The sequence below is a fragment of the Panthera uncia genome, chromosome B1 (assembly GCF_023721935.1).
Source record: "Panthera uncia isolate 11264 chromosome B1, Puncia_PCG_1.0, whole genome shotgun sequence".
Lineage (NCBI taxonomy): Eukaryota > Metazoa > Chordata > Mammalia > Carnivora > Felidae > Panthera > Panthera uncia.
The window spans coordinates 147,496,855-147,515,642 of record NC_064811.1 but is presented as its reverse complement, the minus strand read 5'-3'; the positions used below and the strand labels follow the sequence as shown (position 1 = coordinate 147,515,642).

The 18,788-nt window shown below is 38.9% G+C and overlaps 1 long non-coding RNA gene across 1 annotated transcript in view; it reads left to right on the top strand.

Annotated features, from left to right (window-relative positions):
• Window positions 1–696: 696 nt before the first annotated feature.
• Window positions 697–18,788, top strand: part of LOC125923220 (uncharacterized) — a 56,053-nt gene continuing 37,961 nt past the window's right edge. Inside the window, exon 1 of the long non-coding RNA XR_007457958.1 lies at window positions 697–1,316. This is a non-coding gene — a long non-coding RNA (uncharacterized LOC125923220). The remainder of the gene's footprint in view (window positions 1,317–18,788) is intronic.

Genomic DNA, 18,788 nt, shown 5'->3' with positions numbered 1-18,788 from the left:
GACTTGCCCAGTACAAGGTAATATCAAAACTCTAAACTGTTAACCAAATTAAATGTCTCTTTACCAGCAGCTCAGGTCTGACTGAAACGGGAAATATTTCAGCAGGGGAAAGAGGACATGGTTGTCCTCCCTCACCCATTTCCGTCACCACCCCCTAATTGCTCTTTACACAGATGTGATCAGGCATAGGTGTCCCCTGCCACTAGGGAATATCTAGAAATGATTCTCGTAGGGTGTGCCCACTGGAGACCTCTTACTGAAGCTCTCCTTATGCCTGATGTCTCCTCTCTGGCTAGCCATTTAGGAGACTCCATTCTGCCACTTGGTTTCCTGTGGCCCATTCATTTATTAGATCAAATAAGTGATCTTGAGTGGATTGATTGTTAAACATGTATCCAAGCTAATTTATTGTTGCAGAATCTACATATAGTCCGTAAATGTCTCTGTACCACTGCTGTTGGAAGGCAGTTATTTCCCAATGTAATCCTTTGTCTGACGCATTGCCTCAGCCAGACTCTCATTTTCACATTCCTCCTGGTGAGAGTCCTACACCAATCAAGGCCCATCAAGACCCTCTCCATCCCTTGAACTCCCTCTTTGGAAGATCAGAATACTGACATATTTCTCCAAGACACTTCACAATGTCAGAATTTTCAGCCTCAAAATTCTATACTCTGAAGTTGAATAAGGGGCAAAGGCTGGAAGAACTGGCGTAATTCTTCCAAGTGTTGATTATATGGCCTAGACTTTGCTTTAGAATGTGGGCCCCATTATTCTCAGATTTGGGAGGTTTAAAAAACCGAGACAGAAAGAATCCCATTTGATAGTCTGTCATGTTAGATAGGCAAAACTTATTCATTGAACCACCAAGGTTATGCAAGGAAGTTTGTGATCAATACCTACGTGAGGAATAGCATGTTGGTAATAGGTAGTAGTATTTACTCCCTATGTGTGTGTGATCTGGCTTCAGGGATGCTAGTCAGAATAAAGGGCAAGAGATATACAAAACAGAAACAAGTGCTTCCTTTCATAAATTCTTCTTTGTATAGATCAGACAGACTGGTAAGTGTTGGAGGCTCTGGGTATGAGTCAGTAGAGCTCCTTCTCAAGGTCTGTGCTACTTTTTGTCATGTTAGGCCGACAGAACTGGACTCACGACCCCCAACTGAGTTAAATCCTAAGACCTAGTTTTCAAAGACCGGATGTACATGCCACCACATGCTATATATAATATGCAAGATAACCTCCTTCAATAATGGAAATGAAGAAGCTCCGTTGAACAGAGAAGAACACCAGGAACATGGACAAAAGCTCAGGTAAATAGGCAATAGGTAATATGGGCATCCAATATTCATAAAGTGATGGCTGCTGTTTTAGTTCAGTTTCCCTAGAAAATAGAGCTTGGTTTAAACATTATGTTAGTTAGCCCAGACTGCCTTAATAACATACCATAATATTGGGTGGTTGGAACAAGAGAAATTTATTTTCTCATAGTTCTGGGGCCTGGAAGCCCAAGATTAAGGTGCCATGTTCTGGTGAGGAATCTCTTCCAATCTTGTTGATGGCTGCCTCCTCACTGTGTCCCCCCTGGTGTCTCTTCCTATAAAGACACTAATCCTTTCACAAGGGCCCCATCCTCATGACCTGATCTAACTTTGAGTAGTGCCCAAAGGCTGCATCTCCAAATACCATCACACTGGGGGTTAGGGCTTCATTATATGAAAAAACATTCAGTCCATAGCAAGCATCAAGTGCTAATGCTTTCATTAGAAGGCAAAAACCCCAGGGAAGTGACAGGAATAAGGGAGGTGAAGCAGATGCATGGGAATAATGGAAAGAGGTGTATTAGTGCTCTGGCCACGCTTTCTCGTGACCTGCAAAGATACCCAGCAAGTATCTCAGCAGGAATTTCCTTGCAAGACTTCTCCAAATGCAGGCTATAGGGAAATCTGTGCTCTGGAGTGGTCCTTTGAAGAGAAAAGAAAATTTATCTTCTAAGATTCCAAGGAAGGTAACTGGACTGGGGATCAAATGAGGGATCCAGACCAAAGAAAACGGTAAAGGCAAGTTGCAACAACCCCATTGTAAACTCAGGGCAGAATAAGAAACAACAAGTCTGACCAAGGAGCAACCATCCCATCTTCTGGGATTCTTAAATTCCCCAAACTAGGAATGAAATAAACTCTGAGCCTGGAATTTATTCATTTTTTAATGTCTTCGTTTACTTAAGAGTACTGATTAATACCATGTTTAGACATCAAAGATTCAGTGGGGATAGATCAAAATAACATGGAATTTAAAGAGAAGGAACTGTATACTGAAGCTTTGTGATTCAATAGAGAATTATCTACAGTAAAGTCTGACAAGTCCTCTATTTCTAACTATCTTTTGCCTTGTCTTGCTTATCATTCTCAGTTGACACTGTATCTTGCAACTTATGCCAACCTTTCTTTAAATATATCAACAAGTTAGTTTTTTAAATTAATAGATTACTTGTTTTACAGAAGGTTTAGGTTTATACAAAATCGAGCAGATTAGTCACAAAAGGCCCATATAGCCTCTGGTTCAATACTATCAAACTATTCATATAGGTTATATGGTCACCTACCTGGATTCAGAGAAAGTATTTGACAAAATCAACATTCATTTTTGTTAAAAACACTCAACAATACAGTAATCATTTTGTACTTGTTTTCTTAATTTGATTATATGGAGATATATGGATATATATTTAAAAGCCAGAGTCACACTGAATGATGAGATACTATAAGCATTCTCGCCAAAGTAAGGACAAAATTGGAAAGGAGGAGGTTAAGCTCTTACTATTTACAGTTGCTATAATGTTATTTGTGAAAAACCCAAGACACTAAGAAAATAAGACACTACGAGTATAAGATGATGCAGTTCTACACTAGAATATAAAATACATATACATTAAATGAATAGAATTTACCTAAACATAAAGAAACCAGTTCAGGGGCGCCTGGGTGGCTTGGTCGGTTAAGCGTCTGACTTTGGGACTTCGGCTCAGGTCATGATCTCACGGCCCGTGAGTTCGACCCTCGTGTCGGGCTGGCCCGTGAGTTCGAGCCCTGCGTTGGGCTCTGTGCTGACCGCTCAGAGCCTGCAGCCTGTTTCAGATTCTGTGTCTCCCTCTGTCTCTGCCCCTCCCCTGTTCATGCTCTGTCTCTCTCTGTCTCAAAAAAAAATAAACGTTGAAAAAAAAAATTAAAAGAAAAAAAAAGAAACCAGTTCAAAGATACAATGGAAGACCCTTTTTTTAAAGTTTTTTTTTAAGTTTATTTATTTTTAGAGAGAGAGAGAGAGAGAGCCAGGGAGGGGCTGAGAAAGGGAGAGAGAATTCCAAGGACAGTGCAGAGCCTGATGAAGGACTCAAACCCACAAACCGTGAGATCATTACCTTAAGTCAAACCAAAGGTTGGATGCTTAACTGACTGAGCCACCCAGATGCCCTGGAAGACCGATTTTTAATAGCAACATAAAAACATAAAACTAGGCCCAAAACTAGAAAGAAATGTACAAACCCTGTATAGAAAAAATTAAAAAAAAAAATAAAACAGTAAACCATTCCTGAAGTACATAAAGTTACAGTTAAATTAATAGTAAAGGCATACCATAATCTCAGATAGGAAGATTCAGTGTCAATGTGTATATTTTCCTTAAGTTCTTTGTTTGTTTGTTTGTTTTAATTGAATGTGATCTTAAATTTGATATGAATTGAGATTAGATAAAATTATTCTATTCTAAAGTTCAAGTAAAAAAAGATAAGCAAATATAGCCACATGAACTCTGAAAAACAATGAGGGAAAACTAGCCCAGTAGATATGAAGTATACTATAAGCCTCAAAAGGTAAATAACTCTCCTACTTTCACACGAGCTGACACATGAAACAGAAGAGTAAGATCGTAAATAAACAAAATACACACAGGAATTTAACATATGATAAAGATGTCATCAGAAAACAACGAAAAAAGATAAAGCTTTCTATTTTGATGTGTTCTAAAGTATCAGTCTCAACTTTTCATAGCTACTGGATTTTGTAGTATGGTTAGAAAAGTCTTCTCCAATCTGCAGTTACAAGCAAAAATTAACCCACGGTTTGTGTTCATTAAAAAATAAGAACTTTTGTTCAGTGGTGCTGGAACAATTTAGCGAAGCCATCTGGAGTAAGTTAATGTTGCTCATCCTACACCAAGATAAATTCCAAATGGATCAAAGTTTGCAATTTTGAAAATGAAACCATGCAAATGCTCCAAAAAAAGCACTGAATTTTCTGATAGCCTTGCAATGTGGAAGGCCTTGCTTAATATAATGCAAAATCCAAAAGTCATTAAAATAATGATGATTTTGACTAGATGGAAATCAAGAACTTCTGCATAAAATGAAAACTATACTATATGCAAATGCAAAAGATAAATGAAAAATTGGTGATGGCTGTGGAGGGGGGATTGTGACTCATATTATCAGCAAACGCTAATTCCCTGATATATAAATAGCTCTTAGAAATTGAGGTGAAACAAACTCACAACCCCAAAGAAAAGTGGTTAAGATTGTGCACAGATAGGGGTGCCTGAGTGGCTCAGTCGGTAGAGCGTCCGACTTTGGCTCAGGTCATGATCTCATGGTCCATGTGTTTGAGCCCCGCATCAGGCTGTAGTGACAGCTCAGAGCCTGGAGCCTGCTTCGGATTCTGTGTCTCCCTCTCTCTCTCTGCCCCTCCCCTGCGCACACACTGTCTCTCTCTCTCTCTCTCTCAAAAATCAATAAACATTACATTTAAAAAAAAAACCAACAGATTGTTCACAGATAAATATATAAATGCCCCCTCAAACATAGATAGGGAAACAACACCTCAATGGTAATATGAGATGTGCAAGTTTAATTTACATTGAGATATCATTTTTTATATTTTATATTGGCAAAAACCCCAAAGGTTGACATATTCTTCTAGCAAAACTGTGGGAAAACCAGTACTCTCGTACATTGTTTTTAGGATTCCAAAATGAAAACCCTATAGGAAGGAAATTGGATCTCATGTACCCAAATACATTTAACCTTTCCTAGTAATCCAACTACTGGGAGGTAATCCTACAGATACATATGAACATGAAAAGAAATAACATATAGACAATAGCAGTAATTGTAGGATTGCTTAAAATGCTACAAGATTGGAAACTGATCAACCAGCCAACATGAGGGGCTGGTCATATGAACTCTAGTGTATCTATACAACGCAGTCCTCGGCAGTTAGAAGAGTGAAATGACAAAGAAATGTGGGGTTTGTCAACATTTTTTATTAAGTGATATAAAAAAAGTAATCGAATAATACTTATAGTAAGCTATCTTTTGTGCAAGAAAGGGGAAGATCTACATATTCCTATTTGTTTATGGATTTATAAAGAAATAGTAGGAGGATGCACAAAAAAAGAATACAATCACCGTTTGTAAGGCAGAGGAGGGGGACAGAGGTGGACTCTTCTTTTTGTATATTATGTTTTATATTGTTTTGATTTTGAGCCTTTTGAACATAGTTCTTCAAAAGTGAAATTACATATATGTGTGTATGTGTATGTATGTACTGTATAGAATTTAAAAAGTCTAGATTCAACATCCTCCCCTGGAAATCTGAGTATCTGAATAAATTGCTCCATTGTCTTCTGGCATCTGACTCAGTCAAATCTAATGAAGTCAGACTCTTGTTTCTTTGTAGGCATATATTCTCTCTTTCAAAAGGTTTGTAGAATGGTTTTCGTTTTGAAATTACAAAACGTCACCAGGATGGCTGTGCTCACCATTTTGTGTGCTGTCTCAGTGTGAATATGAGTGGTTGTTTGTAAAGCTTGGGGTGATTTTTAAGTCCTATTTATTTGATTATATTTCCTCTTTGTATTCTGGAAGATTCTCAGGTCTTTATCCCCTATTTCACCAAACCGTAATTTTACTGTGTGAATATTGCATAGACATGTGAATAATTCTTAAATGGGCTATACACTGTCCAGAGAAAAATTAAGAGATCTAAACAAAGGGGATTCTATCCATACTATGGAATTTATAGCCAAGATATATGTTCTTTTAAATTTCACACTCCCTACTATTTATCATCTCCTCCTCAAAACCCAAGGATCTCTTTTATTAAAAGGCAATAAAAGTGTAGGAAAACCTCCTAAAAATAACTCTGTTGTCTTTATTTTGACTCCCCCCCAAAGATGTATAAACTAAGACAAACGCTTTTTCCTGAAATTTCACATGCAGAAATTCAGCACATTCATCAAAAGTAGGGGAAGATCTAAATCAGAATGTATATAAGCAAAGACAGTTACAAATTATTATGATACCATTACTCTTTTTCTAGCATTTTAGCAGTGATGTGGGAAACATTTCATCCGACAACTTATATAGTTACAACAAAACTCTTCTATTGGTTTAGAAAATTAACATGGTTGGGGTGCCTGGGTGGCACAGTCGGTTGGGTGTCCGACTTCAGCTCAGGTCATGATCTCATGGTTTGTGAGTTCGAGCCCCGTGCCAGGCTCTGTGCTGACAGCTCAGAGCCTGGAGCCTACTTCCGATTCTGTGTCTCCTTCTCTCAGTCCCCCTCCCCCACTCTCACTCTGTCTCTCTCTCTCAAAAATAAAAATTTAAAACAATTTTTAAAAAAAAAGAAAAGAAAAATTAACATGGTTGATTTCAGAGTTAAGACCAGAATAAAAGTGGACAAATGACACTCTAACACTGAACTTCCTTTGTACTGGCTTTTGTACTCCTTTTTAACAGATTTGTTAAAAAGTTTTGAATTTTTACCTAGTACCATTCTTTCAGTTTTATGACTTTATGAGGTTTTTTTTAGGCCGACTTAATACTTTGTAAATGAAAAAAAAACATTTCAAAGCTTATCAACTGTGTATATGATATGAATTAATGCACTATACAATGTAATACAACATAGTATACTAATTACTAAATGTACTCTCTCCCTTCCTGTGACAGTCATGCATTTTCATTTGAAGGGATCTTACCCCAGTTTCCTTTTCTCTATTTGGTTGAATGGAAGCATTCAGCATACAGTAGCATTCATCTGCATTAATAAATTCTTTTCTTTATCAGTGTATATGAGGGGACATGTATTTATATCACTTAGTGATTTTACCTTATCTCTGAGGCTATGTTCTCATACTCAAAATCTCATAATCTCATTTATTTTGTACCTTAGCAAATGAAGAAGGTTGTTGAATCAAAATCATACTTTTTTTTCCACCCTGGATTGATTTATCACTCTGTAACATAATTTGACCTTTCTCTCTGGATTCACTATATTTTCCACCCATTTCAGCCCCTAACCTGTCCTATCCAGATCAGTCCACTGTTACCCCTCCAGCTCTGTGCATTTGTTTTTCACCATGTCCTCTGCTTAGAATACATTTTTCTTCTCTCCATTCATCTATCCCACCCTCCCTGAAAAACCTAATTCAATCTCCCCTGGAACTCAAGCCTTTTCTCAATCTTTTCTCTGTCTTTTTTTTTGAATATTAATAACTTTGCCACTTATTAAGAGCTTAAACCATGAGAGCTTGTAAAATTTTTTCACCAAAGTATCCCTGCTTTTCAGAGGAGAATAAATACTGTTGCAAAGGTGGGTGGAAGTAGGGAGCCATCTTATATATTACTTTAGAAATACATGTTTGTCAAACAATCAACGAAACTAAAAGACAACCTATGGAATTGGAGAAGACATTTGCAAATGACATATCTGATAAAGGGGTAGTATCCAAAATCTGTAAAGAGATTATAAAACTAAACATCCAGAAAATAAATAACCCAGTTAAGAAATGGGCAGAAGACATGAACAGACACTTTTCCAAAGAAGACATCCAGATGGCTAACAGACACATGAAAAGATGCTCAACATCCCTCCTCATCAGGGAAATACAAATCAAAACTATGATGAGATAGCATCTCACACCTGTCAGAATGGCTAAAATTAGCAACACAGGAAACAACAGATGTTGGTGAGGATGCAGAAAAAGGGGAATCCTCTTACACTGTTTTTGGGAATGCAATTGCTGTAGCTACCGTGGAAAATAGTGTGGGAGTTCCTCAAAAAGTTAAAAATAGAACTATGCTATGATCCAGCAATTGCACTACTAGGATACAAAAATACTGATTCAAAGGGTACATTCACCCTGATGTTTACAGCAGCATTATCACCAATAGTCAAATTATGGAAAGATCCCAAATGTCCATCGACCGATGACTGGAGAAAGATGTGGTATAAATACACATGGAGTGTGTACTCCATAATGATGGAGTACTACTCTGCCATCAAAAAGAATGAAATCGTGCCATTTGCAATGATGTGGATGGAGCTTAGAGTATTATGTTAAATGAAATAAGTCAGAGAAAGACAAATATCATATGACTTCACTCATATGTGGAATTTAAGCAAAACAGATGAACATAGGGGAAGTGGGGGGCAATAGAGGGAAGAAAACCATAAAAGACCCTTAACTTTAAGGAGGACACTTATCGTGATGAGCACAGGGATGAATCACTAAATTCTACACCTGAAGCCAATTTTTACCATATATGGTAACTAACTAGAATTTAAGTAAAAACTTGAAATAAAAAATACATATTTTTCTTAAAATACGTTTTAAGCATATTCCCATCAGAATTGAAAGAAAGTGTGGGTCATAGGGGCACTTGTCTGGGAAATGCAGCTATATGGCCTACTTAGTATCCACAGAAGGAATCAGAATTAGGCTACTCGATAACTTTAAATTTCTAAACACATTCCTCCTTATATAATGAGTGAGATGTAACTTAGTACCACTTTCAATGAAGCAGAAACGGCCTTTGATTTGAAAACAAGAAATGAAATAAAAAGAAAAAAAAAAGAAAGGACAGAAACGAGGAAGGGAGGAATTGAGGAAAGAAAGGAGGGAGGAAGGAAGTTAGTTGGCAAACATTACATGCAATTTCTCGTATACTCCTTGGAACACTTCTTTAAATGAAGGATACTTAAAATCTTTCAGTAGACCGTAATCATGCTCAGGTCAGAGTCTAACCTCCTTATGGTGGTTTTCCAGACCTCTGTAATTCACTGCCTGTCAAAATCCTTGGCCTCCTCTTCTGCCCCGCCCCCATCCGTCTCTGCTTCTGTTCCTTCCTTAAAGACATGACTGCCCCTTCACTGGGGCAACTCTTCTTACCTACTTCAGGTCTCCTTTAAAAGGTCACTTCCTCAGAAATCTTTTCCTTTTAGGTTTATTGTTGTTTGGTGCATTCTTATATCTCCCTTTGAGAATACTTACCGTAGCTTTGACTCCTTGCTTACTGTTTAATGGGGGCTGAGACTATCTTAATCATCGTTGTATTCCAGAGTCCAGCATACGGCAAACTCTCAAATATAACTGAATAAATTAGGTAATATGTTGATATTTATCTTCAGGATGAGGTACTTGGAGCTTGTTTGAGGTACTTGGCACTTGGAGGTACTTGGAAGAGGGTTGCACAGCTAGTAAGTTGCAGAGTCAGGATCTAGCTCTTTCTGACTCCATGGACAAAGGATTTAATTACCACGTTCTATAGGTTTAAAATTGCCAAACCCTTATTGCTTGTTTAGCTTGTGGTCCCTCTCATTTGCTGCCTTATAATAATTTCCACCCCAGGGGCACCTGGGTGGCTCAGTTGGTTAAGCATCCGACTCTTGATTTTGGCTCAGGTCATGATCTCATAGTTACGTGAGTTCAAGCCCTGCACTTGGCTCTGCACTGGCCGTACGAAGCCTGCCTGGGATGCTCTCTCTCCCTCTCTCTCTGCCCCTCTCCTGCTTGTGTTGTCTCTGTCTCTCTCAAAGTAAATAAATAAACTTAATTTTTTTTTAAATAATAATTTCTACCCTATTTCTATCATAGTCTATTGGTAAGTACTTTTCTAATGTCCCATTTCCCCAACTCCTCTCTTCAGGAGAACATCATGTTTATTATCATCATTTTAAAATATTTGTTTCTAGGGGCACCTGAATAGCTCACTCAGTTAAGCATCTGAATTCAGTTCAGGTCGTGATCTCACTACTCGTGTGCTTGAGCCCTGCATCAAGCTCTGTGCTGACAGGCCAGAGCCTGGAGCCTGCTGCGGATTCTGTGTCTCCCTCTCTCTCTGCCCCTCCCCTGCTCACACTCTGTCTCTCTCTCTCTCTCTCTCTCTCTCTAAAAATTAAATAAACATTAAAAAATTTTTTAAATATTTGCCTCTGTTTTACATATTGCTGAAATGGGTACCTTGGACAGTGTAGTCACTCAGCAAAGATTTTATTGCACGATGGATAGAAAGAAGCAACATACTCTGCAAGGAGGCAAAAATGTAACCCTAGAGGGTGGAAAAGTAGTTCTTTCAGTTATGAACATATATTAGTCATTGGTATACACTGTATTAGGATTATGAGAGAAGGGTAAACTCTTTGCTTTTCTTCATGAGTAAAAGGTTGAATAGTAATAGCAATAAGGGAGAATTAATTTGTTTAATTTGACCATAAAAGGCCAAGGGGAAATTTACTTGCCTTCCCTTGAGTGAGGAAGGCACCATTATTCACTGCAGACACTTTGAAATATAAGGAGATAACAAGATTACTGAGATTATCCTTGTATCTGTTCACCCTCCTTTTCAACATCCTTTCTCATCCTTCTCATTTACCCTCTAGAAATCCTTATTCTAGATCCCATCTCCACAGAGCTCAGCAGTAAATGGTAGTAGCTGGTAATAGTTTAATAAGGTACAGTGTATCTTTGGTTTGTTTGAAAAAAAATTTTTTTGAAAAAGAGAGAAAGAGTGCAATGCACATAAGCTGGGGAGCTGCAAAGAGAGAGGGAGAGAGAGAATCCTAAGCAGGCCTTGCGCTGACATAGGGCTCCATCCCATGAACAGTGACATTATGACCTGAGCTGAAATCAAGAGTCTGATGCTTACCAGACTGAGCCACCCAGGGGCCACAGAGTTATCTGAATTTTAATTTTTTTTTTTGATGTTTATTTATTTTTGAGAAAGAGAGAGACAGAGCACAAGCAGGGAAGGGGCAGAGAGAGACACACACACACACACACACACACACAGAATCCAAGGCAAGCTCCAGGCTCTGAGCTGTCAGCACCGAACCCATCTTGGGGCTCAAACTCACAAACTGTGAGATCACGACCTGAGCCAAAGTCAGACAATTAACCAACTAAGCCACCCAGGCTTCCCGAGTTGTTTGAAGTTTAAAAGGAAAATTTGCAATTCTTGAAGAAATGTATGTAGACCTATAATTAGAAAGATATTTGTCAGGCCTCTGGGGAACAAAAAATGTCTCTCATTCTTGATTTCTCCTATGGAACATCGCCAAAGGCCTTGCACATAGGAAATGATGATCACGCACACTAAATTCTGCAAGGTGTTCCATGCCCACTTGCTCTCCTCTCTTTCTTCCATCTCTTCCACTTCTAGAAGAGAGGGGTGAGATCGGAGTCAAGGCCAAAATGGACTCCTCTGGGATATTCAGATAGGCACTGCAATATTTGCTTTAAGTACAGTAAAACCTTGAATGGCAAGTAACTTGTTCTACAAGTGTTCCGCAAAGATAAGCAAACATTTCTAATAAATTTTAACTTGATAAACGAGCAATGTCTTGCAATACGAGTAGTACATGATACTGAACATCGCATGATCACAACTGAACCAGTGGTTCTTGAAATTTGCTTTCATATATGCGTGCTGTGGTTACAAGCATGCTTCTGGAATGAATTATGCTCACAAACCAAGGTTTTACTATATTTTTTTTAAGTTTTAATGTTTATTGATTTTTACCAGAGAGAGAGAGAGAGAGAGAGAGACAGAGCATGAGTGGGGGAGGGGCAGGGAGAGAGGAAGACACAGAATCTGAAGCAGGCTCCAGGCTCCGAGCTGTCAGCACAGAGCCTGACGCGGGGCTCAAACTCACGGACCGTGAGATCATGACCTGAGACCAAGTCGGATGCACAATCGACTGAGCCACCCAGGCACCCCAAGGTTTTACTGTATCTCAAGGGAAGTGGCAAATGAAGGTATTTTCTCACATTCATTACTTCTCTCTTTTTTGTCCCATGCCATGACTGAGGAATAGTAAGCCTGTGCCGGTTTCCCACCAAGAAGGCTAAGAGGGAGACAGGATGAACCCAAAGTAAGGCTGTGCTGGGGAGAAAGTGCAGTGCTAGGGGTTCACCCTCCTCCCGGCCTGAGTGGAGGGACCAGGGTGAGGGACCAGCCACAGACGTGGAGAAAGTCTTCACTGGTGATAAAGGGTTAGCATTATTCCAGGTACCTCTGCACATGCTCATTCACACCCATCACCAAGGGCAACAACAAACCAATCCTGGAACCCAACAGTGGTGGCTGTAGTCCTGGTTCACACTAGGTAGGGACTGGTAAGCCCCAGCCCAGACCTAGCTTTGGAAATACGACTAACAATAAGATAAATATGTGCTCAGGTTCCCTCCGATTTTCTTTTGATATTTATCAAAATCATACAAGCACATAGTCAAAAAATAAGTTCTACATTGAGAAGGCAGCATTCTACTCTACCTACTTCCTCACATGTGATTCTACTCCCCAAAAGTAATCACTTAAAATGCTTTTAGCTATTTATTCTATATTTATCTTTACATTTCTAAATAATATACTTCTATTATTAATATATATATACCTTAGATATCACTATTTGACATTCTGTGATAGCAGGTGACAATTGAGCTCTCTTTCATGCCCCCCATCTCTTTGTCCCATTCATTCTCTCAACATGATAAATCATAATTAAAAAAAAAATAATAATGTTTATTTTTGACAGAGAGACAGAGTGTGAGCAGGAGAGGGGCAGAGAGAGACAGCGGGAGACACAGAATCTGAAGCAGGCTCCAGGCTCCAAGCTGTCAGCTCAGAGCCTGATGTGGGGCTCGCATTCATGAACCATGAGATCATGACCTGAGCCAGAGTCAGATGCTTAACTGACTGAGCCAATCAGGCATCCCCTAATTTTTTTTCGTTTTTAAAGCAGTAATCAGTATTTTCACTAGTTTAGTCATTAAAAAATAAATATTGCTTGTTGGAGAAGCAAGGAGTGTATTACAGTTATATTTCCTTTTGGGGAGTACAATTTTTCATTTTTTCTTGAATCAATAAACTTTTCATTTTCATGTATATTGATTATGTTCTTTTCCTTAGTCTCTTCTCCCAAATGCTCCATTAATTCTCCACATTCCTACAAATAGTGTTTATTTCCCCCAAAAGCTGTATCACATGAATGATCATACCACATCCTTCCTTTCCCTGGAAAGGGTCCTCCTGGAACCATTGTCTCCTGTTGTTCTCCAGGCCGCTGACAACTATCATCTTGTCTTCTCTTTGCTGCCCTTCCCCCCACCCCGCCCCCAAATTGAGTCCCCTGTTGTTGTTTTTTTTCTTTTTTTGGAAGGAAGACTCAAGTCTTCCTATTTCTTTTTTTTTTTTTTTTAACATTTATGTATTTTTGAAAGAGAGAGAGCATGAGCAGGGGAGGGGCAGAAAGAGAGGGGAACAGAGGATCTGAAGCAGGCTCTATGCTGACAGCAGAGAGCCCCATGTGGGGTTTGAACCCACGAACCGTGAGATCATGACCTGAGCCCATGACCTGAGCCAAAGTTGGTCGCTTAACTGTCATATGCTTAACCGACTGAGTCACCCAGGCACCCCAAGTCTTCCTCTTTTTTTGAGTACTCCATCATTTGGTGGAGTACAACCTCAGAAAGAATGCATGTGAAGTAACATTTTTGGTCTTCTGTATTGATTGACAATTTGGTTGATACAACTTTGAAAATATGTTTTCCTCAGAATTATTGAAGGCATTTCTCAGTTGCCTTCTGGTAAAAATAGTGTTGCTGTAAGAGGGGTAATGACAGTCTACTTCTCATTCTTTATATACCTGATTTTTATCTCTGAAAGCTGTTACTTCTGCTACTTAGATATTCCTGTCTGTTACAATGATGTGTCTTTGTCTGACTCTTCGTTTATTCATCATACAAAACACTTGGTAAGATCTTCCAACCTGGGAACTGGTTGTCTTTAGCTTTGGAAAATATTCGTCTCTTCCATTCTCCATTTTCTCTTTCTGGAATTTCTATTTGTTGTAAGTCAGGCTACTTTCCTTATCTTCTCTCTTATATTTTCTGTCCCTTATATCTTCTATCCTTTCTCTTCTGTTTTATATTTTTTCCTCTCTTTGTCTTTTCTACTTTTGAGGAAATTTTCTTTATCTTTTCAACCTCCACTGATTTCTAAATTTAAATTTTTGTGTTTTTAATACCGGAAATTGAGTTTTTGTTCTCTGGAGATTTTATGTATTTAAATATTTAAAATATTTAAATACTCAAGATTTGAAATATTTAAAGATTTAAGTTGGGTATAACATAAACCTTACTGGATTTTTGTTAAAGGAGCTAATATAGGTCAACCACTTATAACAGTGCCTGACATATTGTTAATGTGTAGTAAATGCTAAGAAAATAAACGTTAGCAATTTATAATAGTTACATCGATTACCGTTGGCTGCACAAAAAGGTCCCAAAATTAGCTAATGACTCTACAAGTTGGCAGGGTGAGCTGGGCTCACCTTGCCCAGCAAAGCTGGATTCATTTGGGCTCACTCCTGGATCTGCGATCAGGTGGTGAGTTGGGTGGGTCAGGTTGGGTGGCTCGGGATTGGCCTCCACTGGGGACAGCTGTGCTGACTAAACCTCTTTCCATGTGATCTGTCATCCTGCAGCAGATTCGCTCAGTCTCGTTCACAAGGTAGAGTGTTCCAAGCGAGTCTCATATCTCTTTACCTTCTCATTTGCAATTGCCCACGGGCCAAACAAGTCACCCGGCCATACCCAGTATTGTGCGGAAGCAGTGACGCAACGCATGCATACAAGAAGGAGGGAACAAATCTGGAGTGTTTCCTGCAGTATTGCACAATCACATAAAGCCATGGTTTACTAAAGTCAAGAAACAAACCTTTTAGTTGACGAGCGTGGCTTAAATAAATGTGTACATCTCCCTTTTCCTCCTGAAACCCATTAAAATAATAAAAAAAAAATAAATGAGCCTACAAGGACAAATAAAGATTTCAACACTGTCTTTTTTTTTTTTATTTTTTTTTAACTTTTTTTTTTTTTTTTTTTTTTTTTGGGGGGACAGAGAGAGACAGAGCATGAACGGGGGAGGGGCAGAGAGAGAGGGAGACACAGAATCGGAAACAGGCTCCAGGCTCCGAGCCATCAGCCCAGAGCCCGACGCGGGGCTCGAACTCACGGACCGCGAGATCGTGACCTGGCTGAAGTCGGACGCTTAACCGACTGCGCCACCCAGGCGCCCCTCAACACTGTCTTTAACTTAAGCAAAGCAAAGGAGGCTACTCACCAAATACCTACAATGAGAAGTAATGGAATTAACTTTTCAGGACCCCTTTTCCCGGGGCTGTGGACTTGGAGGTTTCAAGGACTGCAAAGGGTGAGGGGTGCAGGGAAGGGCTGAGACCTGGGAGATTGTTTTGAAAGCCTACACAGAGAGCAGTCATACCTCAGTTCCCTCCCTCTTCTACATTCAGACAGGGACTACCGGCTCTTAGGCAAGAAACAGGAAGTCTTCTGTCTGGAAAATTTAAGCTGAAGATATTTAGGAGTTGGAGATACATGCTAGAATTACATGAAAGTCTGCTTATTGCAAAGTGGCACGGTCAATCCCAGTCTCCTGCCTCACTTCTAGAATAGAAACAACCAAATATTCCTCCCCCAGGAAGAAGATAGACAGGCTCTTCTTTGAAGAGACTACTTGATTCCAGAAAAATGACATATTGACATTTAGGGAGGCAGGCATTCTCTATTCTTCTCCTGAGCACACAGAATTCCCAATCAGTTCTTCACTGATGAATCTCAAGCACCTACCACAGTGCCTGACACATAGTAGACATTCAATAAATATTTACTGAATATCAAACAAATGAACTTTAAGTACTTCGTTCTAAACACAGGCAAATATTACCAAATATTTGAGGAAAGTCTCTAACCTGAAAAAGAAAGTACTAGGCATAACCAAACACAAACTGATAAAAGCAACCGAGAGAAAACAGATATATTGGAAGGGAAAGAAGAAAGTATTACAAAAGGTATACCTAATTAAAGTTCTCAAAGAGATAAGAGATACAGGACCCATAAAATTATAAAATAGTATCTGAAAACAAGATTATATTTGAATTGCGCGTGCACGCAAGCGCGCGCACGCACACGCACACTATTCCTTCCTTCATTTTACGGATGAGAAAATCTGTATATCTCATATAGCTTTATCTCATAAAGCCCATTTGGATAACACAGAGACAGACTGCGTTGAACCCAGGAAACGCTCTGCAGTGCTAACCCTCAGATGCAATTACTTGATATTTACACATTTGCCTGAGCCACACTCCACTTTCAAGTCTTTACCATCCCCCAACCAAATTCTCATTTCCCAAGATCTGCTCCCCTCATAAACCCATCTCTGAACACAGCTGATCATACTATCTTTACTCCTCAATCACTTACAATCTGTAGCATATATTTTATTACTGGGTCATATGATTGTTTTGTTATCTAGTTGGCTTTTTAAAAATATATATTATTCTGTCCTCCCCAACAAGAGCAAATCCCTAGGGACAGAAACTTCTCAGGAGTCTTTATCAAAATGCTAAGTACGTAAGAGTCACTTTAGAAAAATCTGCTGACTTTTGTCTAACTAGAGCATTTACTGGATTATTTCATGGCTCGATATTTGGAACATTCCAAAGTCATAAGATCTACTTGACAAAAGTGTCTTGTTACTTCAGACCCTGGTGTAATTGATTTGTTATTATCATACACTAGTCACGGTCTGGCCATAGTAGACAAAAGTGAATATTCCTACACACTGTGTAAAGTAAAACAAGGATGACCCGGATAAACAGTATCACTTTGTAACCTAAGTCTCTTCGGAAAGAGAAGGTAATTCTCCATCATTCCAGTTGGTTCGTGGTGTAGATGGTTGGATGGTTCTTGCTGGTTTTATGACTTGACCATTTATCAAGATTTTTCTGGACCAGTGTTGTGCATACTATAAATATATATATCTCAGTATCATGAGTGGTAACTCAATACCTCTCAGTCAAACACAGAATCCTATTTTTGGAATATAGCTGAAACATATTTTTCAGCCAACCACTCATAAGTGTAAATGTTTATTAAATACCCACTTTGGACTTAGCAGTATCCTAAGCTCTGTGGTAAAATTATGCAAGACACAAAAGGCCTAATCCCTACCCTCAAAGAGCATGCAGTTGAGTTTATTTGTATTTTATACGTTAAAACATGATTGCAAGTTAAAACACTTTTTGGAGAAGTTAATGTGAAACATCTTTGTTTCCTAAAACAACAATGCATTTTTTGGCAAGATCTAAAAACTGGACATTATACAAAGCCTGTACCTAATTTTGTCTTTTAAATGTGTGTGTGTGTGTGTGTGTGTGTGTGTGTGCCTATGTGTGCATGCAAGTATGCATGCATTTTCATACAGCAGTTATACATAGTTATGCCTTTTGAAATATTGCCTAACACGTGTATCTGAAAACCAGAGAAGATGTGAGACAGTCATCTTAAATTCTCTGGCAAACATTTTAGGATTTACAGTTTTCCATTTACGGAAGGATTTGGGATGGGAAACTATAGATGATCAAATGATTGCTTGGAAATGTCAGGGAAGAATCAGATAAGATATTTCTAAATGGATAATTCAATGTAATTGTGCTGAAGAACCAGCTTGCTGCTTAGGTCTACCTAAATCTATACATAATAAATCTTACATTTTAAGTATATTGTAAAGCATAAAGTACTTTCCCATAGATGATCTCATTTTGATTCAGGTCCAAACACATATAAATATATTCTATTATGTATATATCAACTAGAGGTACACATTCATGTCAATTCAAGATAAAACAGAATATAGTCATATATCAGGTCTTATTTGATGAGATATAGCCAATGGAAATATTATTTTTTGTTCATATGTTTACATGTTTTGTCTCTCCCTTGGCATTAGAGGTCTGAGGGTACCATCGTTGAGAGATTGTCTTTCTGGGGCGCCTGGGTGGCTCAGTAGGTTAAGCGTCCAACTTCGGCTCAAGTCACGATCTTGCGATTCGTGGGTTCCAGCCCCGCATCCGGCTCTGTGCTGACGGCTCAGAGCCTGGAGCCTGCTTCAGATTCTGTGTCTCCCTCTGTCTCTGCCCCTCCCCCACCTGCACTCTGTGTGCCTCTCTCTCAAAAATAAATAAACATTAAAAAAAATGAGAGATTGTCTTCCTAATGTTAAACCCCCAAGGTTTTGTAGATCTTTTTTATGTTTCAGCTGAAAAGAACTGCCATTCTGGGAAATGTCTTGTTTTCTCTATGATCTAAACCAGGAAGCCCTTCGTCTCTTACCTAGAATAACACTATCAGAACTCAAAGCAACATCAATATTTGGACTCACTGATCATGGGAGGGAGCAGCAAGGTGGACCCAGAGTTAGTCATAACCACACCTGGAACACACCTTCCCGTGTTATGTTCTAGCGATCATGTTCACATCTACCATTATCGTTATTAATAATCATGACCAGAAGAGTTTTCAGCAACCTAATGATAAAACGTGAAGAAGACATCTAAGCTAAGTTCACAAATCACACCTCTACTGTT